We start from the raw sequence: 8,065 nt of genomic DNA on the forward strand, positions 1-8,065 counted from the left end.
TGCTTCTTGTGCAGTTGCCAAGGGGTTGGATTATATAACATAAAGAGAAGAGAATTATGCCACCCTTGGCCCTGGCAGGGTAAGCTTTCACCAATGGGAACAGGAGCTGGGAGGGAGCGGGAAAGATAAATTTCCCTTCCTTTCCCTCTTCCATGGGCTACTTCTAGGGACACTTCTTCCTTGCAATCCTAGCAGAAAAGTACCGCGTACAAAGCAAACAAGCCTGGTGTGCAGTCCACATGTCTCTTTCTGACCGGCACAGAAGATAAAGCATCACGTGATTTCCCATCTTTCTTTGCCTGGCTTCCTTTTCCCTCACCATCACCTCCCTGGGTTTGAACCTCCCAAATCAGAGTTTCAGTGCCTTACACATGGGTGTACAGCTAAAGACCAAACCCTTGGAGCTGGGTGTGGCCATCTGTTTTTCCCAATGGAATGTGAGCGGAAGTGGTATATACCCGAAACACCATACTTGCCCTTAAAACAACTGAGTACACACTTCCCTTCCTCCCCTCTTCCTCTCTCTGTTTCCCATCATCCTTCCTCCCTCCCCCCACACTGGGTGGGAAGTAGCAATGATTGGGGTAATTTTGGAGGCTACAAATCAATGACCTACCATGTCAGTATAGAACCATCTATCACTGAGTTTTCAAGGGAGAGAGGAATAAACTTCTACATAAAGTTAAAATGCATTAGGTGCTCCCATCTTTGCCTCAAGCTTTACTTTCTAAAGAACTTAAGCTGAGACCAATAATAAACAGGTATGATCTGCATTTAGTTTGCCAGGTATGTTCTGGTGAGCCCTCTTGCCTTGAATTATACTCAACGTCCTGGCTGAACTGTGAAGGTGCTCCTCAGACTTAGGAAGGCATTTACATCTGAAATTAAATGCTTCCATGGCCGGGCATCACAGCCAAAACTTGGAGCCAGGTTTTCCCCTTGCAGGGTGACCATCTTTTATGTTCTAAGATGATTGACAGATGACATCCAAACGCAGGCGTCGATCTTTGGAGCAGCGAGCGCTGGTTTCCTTTATTCTCAAATAAAGATATGACAAAGATAAAAAGCATGCTCAAATTATCAGGGTATAGAGAAAGACAAAAAGGCTTAAGAAGCTCTCAGGCTTCCACTCACTTCCCCTAGGAAAAATGAGTAAATTAACCCTTAGGGATGTAATAGCCTGTGCCTGGCTTTGCCATGGCCTTTTCTGTTCAAGCCCTTTAACATGAAAGACAGAGCACTACAAGGCAAATGGCTAAGGTCTTGCCCTGCTGAGGCAGGATCAACCCAAAGTCCTCCGGCAAAATACCTAAACCTAAGGACAATGTGTCTGGAAGTAAAGATTAGAAGGATTGTGAACATGTTATGAGAAGGGAAAAAATCCAGACATCTCCCTTTGATCAGCAATTGTACTTCTAGGAATTTACCTTGAGGACATTACTAAATGGTTAGTCAGGCTTACCATAAAGTGCTGTTTACGGCAGGATTGTTTGTGTTAATGTGATATTACAAAACCCCCAAATACCCGATGGTTAGTAATGTGGCTTTGCAAATCCTGGTGTATATTTGTGATACAATACTAGGTAGTCACTTGAAATGATGAAAAAAGATTTGTATTTCTTAACATGAGAAAGGAGTCCCTGAAAGATGTAAGCTTTTTATTTTTATTTTATGTTAGAGAGAGAGAGAGAGAGAGAGAGAGAGGCAGATAGAGACAGAGAGAATCTTAAGCAGGCTCCATGCCCAATGCACAGTCTGATGTGGGGCTTGATCTCACGACTGTGAGATCATGACCTGACCCAAGATGAAGCATCAGACTCTCAACCAACTGAGCCCCCCAGGCTCCCCAAGATGTGAGCTTTTTATTTTTTTTTAAGAAAAGATTTTTTTTTTAATTTTTTAATGTTTATTTATTTTTGAGAGAAAGTGGGGGGAGGGGCAGAGAGAGAGACACACACACAGAATCTGAAGCAGGCTCCAGGCCCTGAGCTGTCAGCACAGAGCCTGATGCGGGCCTCGAACCCATGGACCGTGAGATCACGACCTGAGCTGAGGTTGGACGCTCAACCGACTGAGCCACCCAGGCGCCCAACAATAAATGAATATATGGCTTTACATAAACTTAGAGCAGGTTCCAGAATACAGGCTCCATCTCCATTTTCTGTAATTCTTTCGTGTGGATGCTTCATCTTCAGCCTGGCAGTCAGGGAGCTAGCTGGTACAGTTCCATATCCATCCAGATATACCACATCCAAAAGCAAAAAGGGACCATTTCTTCTGGAATCTCCTTGACAGTAAGAAAACCTTCCCTAAGAGCTGTCCTTTTGCCAATGTCTCATTGGCTAGACCTGGCTCACATGTCCAGTCTTTAGCTAATTACTCGATGAGAGGAATAGAGAAACCGTGATTAGCTTAGACTGATCAATCAGAATTCCCTCTTGAGCTGGAAATAGGTTCACCTTCCCTGAAGGATGGGTGCTGAGCAAAACTGAAGCCCTGTTGGTGTGGAGGAAGAGAGAACATGTTCATTTATTTATTTAGGGAGAGAAAGCAAGAGAGAGCATGTGAGCGGGGTGGGGAGGGGTGGGCAGAGAGAGAGAGAGAGGGAGGGAGAGAGAATCCCAACTCCGTGCAGTTAGTGCAGAGCCCCACGTGGTGCTTGATCTCATGAGCCCTTGAGATCATGTCCTGAGCTGAAATCAAGAGCTGAACTCTTGGGGCACCTGGGTGGCTCAGTGGGTTAAGTGTCCAACTCTTGATTTCCCCTCAGGTCATGATTACAGCATCATGGGATGGAGCCCCAGCTGACAGCACAGAGCCTGCTTGGGATTCTCTTTCTCCCTCTCTCTGCCCCTCCCCTGCTCATGTGCACACACATGCGCTCTTTCTCTCTCTCTCAAAGTAAACATGAAAAAAAAGAGTTGGACACTTAACTGACTGAGCCACCCAGGCGCCCCGGAACATGGCTTTTGAGTAGGCAACTGTCAGCTACACTGAATCTAGACTAGTAATTGCTTTTTTAGATTTTTCTATCCAACTGAATCATTCATCACCGCTATGAATAAGTTGTTAGGTATGTTGGAAAATGGAACTGCTTTTTTCCTTCTTTCTTTCTTTTCCTTCTTTCCTTCTTCCTTTCTTTATTCTTCCTATTCTTTTGTTTTCTTTTTTTTTTTTTCCTTTTCCTTTGCCTTTCCCTTCCTTTGGAAGTAGCTCCTGAGACTCAAGAAGAAGAACTTGTGTCATGCCAGGTTTTCCTTTTTTCCTTTCGTTACTTGCAAGGCAGCTTAAAAGACAGACAGGATCAAATGCTGTCGGGCTGTGGAACGACTGGCAGTCTCATACATGACTGGTAGGAGTCTAAATTGGTACAAACACTTGGAGACTCTGATAGGCAAAACTTCTCCCGTGACCTCAGAGTTTTACTCCTGGGAATTCCAAGAGAGATGTGTGCATGTACATGCAAGAGAAGGACCAACACAGCCTTCCTCACAACCAGCCCAAACTGGAAAACCAGGTAGAAACTGCAATGCCAGCATTTCAAAGCCATGTGTGTCTACTACTGAGCCTAGGACCGCCTCAAATAGGACGATTTGGACTTGTAGTTTTAAAAAAATGAATTCTAAGTCATTTTGTAGTTATAGTTGTTAAAGCCTGTAGGTGGTCACGATTTTTAGCTGTATTCTATCAAATTAAAAAAAAAAAAGCCTAATTAAAGAAAAGTTTGGCCTCTTAACTGTTCATGAAGAAATGTGACTTCAGAGGTTTGGAAGAGATCCTTCGAGTTGCGCTTTTTATCCGTTGATTCGTTTTTCTCCTTTTGCTAACTTTTGGACTTCACTTCATTAACTTTCCCTTGAATTTAAGTTGAATGCCTTTCACTAATCATAATAAAATAATAGAACAAGTTCAGACAGACTCATGGTCAAGTCAACGGACAATGACTAATTAATTCCTTTGTGAAGTGCTTTTTTTGTATCTCTCTGCCACACGTATTAGAGATGGGTCTACGGCACCTCAGACTTGTCTTATTCCAATTAGTCCCGGAAGGCTGAGATCATCTCAAAATATACACGGAGTTAGCTCACTCCTCTGTGACCAATAGGATCTGGTGCTTAAGGCTACAAACCTTCAAATCTGGTACACCAGCGTCAGGTCCTGGCTCTGTCATTTTCAGTGACATGACCTTGGGCAACTTATTTAACTTCCTTGAAATCTGGTTTCCTTATCATTAAAATGAGACGACTACCACCATCATACCACCGCCTAATACCTTGGGTTTTAAGGAGGTAAATGAGGTAAAGCCTGAAAAACATTTTGCATATTTTTCAGCATGCAACCATAGTGAATGCTTATTATTGTCTGGCACGAATCCAAGCTGACTGATATTCTATTTAATGTTCAAGTGTTCACTCCAGGTATTTCTGCGGAGGACCTGCTACGCACAAAGCACTCTGAGGGATACAAAGATTAATCCTTTCGGCGGGTCCAAATGAAACCATTTTACTCTGGAATTCATTCTGAAGATACTCGATGTACATCTACAACGTGCCAGCCATTGTATCAGGTGTGGGGGAAACAGTGGCAAATAAAACTAAGTCCCCAAACTCCTGAGGTTTATATTCTACTGGGAGGAAACAGACAATAAACAACCATGACACAAAGACACAAGATGTTTAGAGTTAATGGAGAAAGGAAAGGAGGTTTATGTGATCCGGAGGACCTGAGGAAGCCGCGATTGATTTTGCAAAGCCTCCTGCTCCTTGCCCTTTCTGCCCTGACCTTTCTGACTGCTGAACTCCTGACAGGGCCAGAGTAGCCACATTGGATAATAGCACAGAAGCCAGGGGCACAAGCTGGAAGGGGCCTGGATCCTAGGGGCCACTCGCCACCAGCTGGTCCCGCATAAGCCACTGTTATTTTGTGTTTTTGTGTTGCTGATAGCCAATTCTTTTTTAACGTTTTTTTTTTTTTTTTTTTTTTTTTTGAGACAGAAAGAGACAGAGCATGAACGGGGGAGGGGCAGAGAGAGAGGGAGACACAGAATCGGAAGCAGGCTCCAGGCTCTGAGCCATCAGCCCAGAGCCCGACGCGGGGCTCGAACTCGCGGACTGTGAGATCGTGACCTGAGCTGAAGTCGGACGCTTAGCCGACTGAGCCACCCAGGCGCCCCTAGCCAATTTTCATAGTAACCAACACCATTACTTACTCTCTTCTGACAACATTTCTGCTTTCAGCCTTATTAACATGGAAGTCTGGAGGAATTCAGGATTTGATTCATGAAAGAGAGAACAAAGAGAGACTACAGACAAAATGGCAGAGACGACGAACCTGTAAAAATGTGTGTATTTTATATATTTTTTATTTAATTTTTTAAAATGTTTGTTTTTGAGAGAGAGAGACAGACAGACAGACAGAGTGCGACTGGGGAGGGGCAGAGAGAGACACATAGAATCCGAAGGATGCTCCAGGCTCTGAGCTGTCAGCACAGAGCCCGTCACAGGACTCAAACCCACGAACCGCGAGATCATGACTTGAGCCAAAATGGGATACTTGACTGACTGAGCCACCCAGGCGCCCCTATAAATATTTTTTAAAAGTACTTATTGTGTTCTAATTTGTGAAGCTTCCTTTATACTCATTTATAAACATTACAGTAACTTTATGGATTATCTACTTCAACTTTCATTCAAAAGACAAACAAACAAACCGAGTAGTCAAGTACCTGCTCAAAAACATGATAGCCAAGATTTAAACCCAGCTATGAGCAAGCCACTAGCCCAAATCCCCAACCCCTTCCTCAAACTGTCTTTAAGGTCAGTGGGAAAGTAGGGAAAGGAAACAGAAAAGACAGAGGCACATATGACAGGACGCCCTGTTAAATAAATGGTTTATGAATAAATAGAGACAAGAACAAGAAGAATGATGAAAATAAAGAATTGGTAGAAGATCCACCTCCATGGTCCTCTTGGTAGTGTCTATTTCTATTTTGGGGGCTGGAGGCAATCATATGTACACATTTTTATAACCTGAAAGCACTGCCCAGAGTGGGATCCCCTAGTTAGGGAAGAAAGCACTAATGCTTTGCTCTATGGCAAACTTAGGTATGGCTCTAGGGCCAAGTCCTGCCCACTGTCTGCTTTTCTTTTTTAATAGAGTTTTATTGGCACACAGCCACTCCTTTCATTTATGTGTTACTATGGCTGCTTCTGCACTTCAATGGCAAAGGTGAGTAGCCTTAAGTATTTGGGCACCTTGGGTGGCTTAGTCACTTGAGCGTTTGACTCTTGATTTCAGTTCAGGTCATGATCCTAGGGTTGTGGGATCAAGCCCTGCATAGGTGTCCACCCTGAGCACAGAGCCTGCTTGAGATTCCCTCTTTCTCCGTCTGCCCCTCTCACCTCCTCATGCTGTCTCTCTCTCTAAAATAAAATCCTAGGGGCACCTGGGTGGCTCAGTCGGTTAAGTGTCCGACTTCGGCTCAGGTCATGATCTCACGGTTCATGGGTTCGGGCACCAGGTTGGGCTCTGTGCTGACAGCTCAGAGCCTGGAGCCTGCTTCGGATTCTGTGTCTCCTTCCCTCTCTGCCCCTCCCCCACTTGCGCTCTGTCTCTCAACAATAAATAAATGCTAAAAACAAAATGTTTTTAAATAAAATAAAATTCTAAAACCTTAAAAAAAATGCCTTAAGTATTTACTATCTGGTTCTCTATGGAAAAGTTGGCCAAACTCTGCTCTATGGTGTAGCTACCACTCACAGATCTCCTAGTTACATGGTACCAGCTCTCCTATGACAGTAAAGCCAGTGATTACCTGGCTTGAAAACATCAGTAAGAACACACAAAAAATCCATTTCCAGGATTTTTTTTCTACTTGTGACCATACACATTCAAGGGAAATGCTAGACCTGTGTATCCTAATGAAAACTTGAATCAAATACTCAGCAAAACCACATAATGTACAAACTTGTTGAATCGCTACGTTTTACACCTGAAACGAACATAACATTGTGTGCCAAGTATACTCAAATTTAAAACAGAAGAAAAAAAAAAAATGCTTAGCACAAACAAAGCCACTTGGACCCCCTGCTGTGCACGAATGAGCAGTCTTGGTACCAGGAGGCACCTCCTGAGCCATGTTAGTGCCCGCCCTCCCCTCGTGCGTGCCTGCTACTTGGCTTAAAAACATGACTGTAGCTTTAATTAAGTTTAAATTCACTGGATTCATGTTCTATCAAGTCACAATAAAATAAAGTGAACGAAAATGGGGAAACTTGCCGTGAGGAAGATGGTTTTTAGAATGCAATTGGTAAATAGAGTGAAAAAGAGCATCTTGGCTATATTCTTGAACTGGCAGGAAACTGCAGTGATTACATTATTCAACGAGTAACGTGATGTCCTCACACACATATTCTCCGAGGGGAGAGCCCAGGGTTTTAATCATTTGGTAATGCGCTTTCCGTGAACTTGCAGATTTGTCAAACGCCATAAATGAACCACAGTTTTATCTTTTTTTTTTTTTTTTTTCTCTTGGGGCCAGCTCTATTGTTCGTCCACAGTCCCAGCAACTTTAAACAGAGGGGGCAGGTGGGAAGGGAAATTGTCCTCGAGAAGTCCTGAGCTCCCGGCGCTGGCCCAGCTGTTTGAGAAAGAACTAGGCAAGGGGCTTCAGACACAGCCTATAACCCAAGATTCCCTGAAGCCTCTCTCTCTCTGGCCCTCTACCACTCGTGCTCACTTTCTCTCCCTCTCTCTCTCAAAAATAAATAAATAAACATTAAATTTTTTTTTTTTTCTGGATTCCTAACGGAAAGCCATTCCTGGTAAGGTTTGTTTTGCGTTCGTGGGTCACAGTGGCCACACATACTCTTTGATGTCTAACTCAGTGCAATCCTTTTCCTGGGTAATTTCAGCCACTTTTTCCTGGTTCCTCTTGGCTTCAGACGCATCATGGCAAGGCTTTGTGGGAAGGCGGGGAGGGTGGCGTACAATCAATCTCCCTGCGGATTATTCACTGGGGGGGATTGATACAGGGCATGTATCTAATCCCAGCTGGGCTTTCACA

This window comes from Neofelis nebulosa, chromosome 4, assembly GCF_028018385.1.
Source record: "Neofelis nebulosa isolate mNeoNeb1 chromosome 4, mNeoNeb1.pri, whole genome shotgun sequence".
NCBI classification, from domain to species: domain Eukaryota; kingdom Metazoa; phylum Chordata; class Mammalia; order Carnivora; family Felidae; genus Neofelis; species Neofelis nebulosa.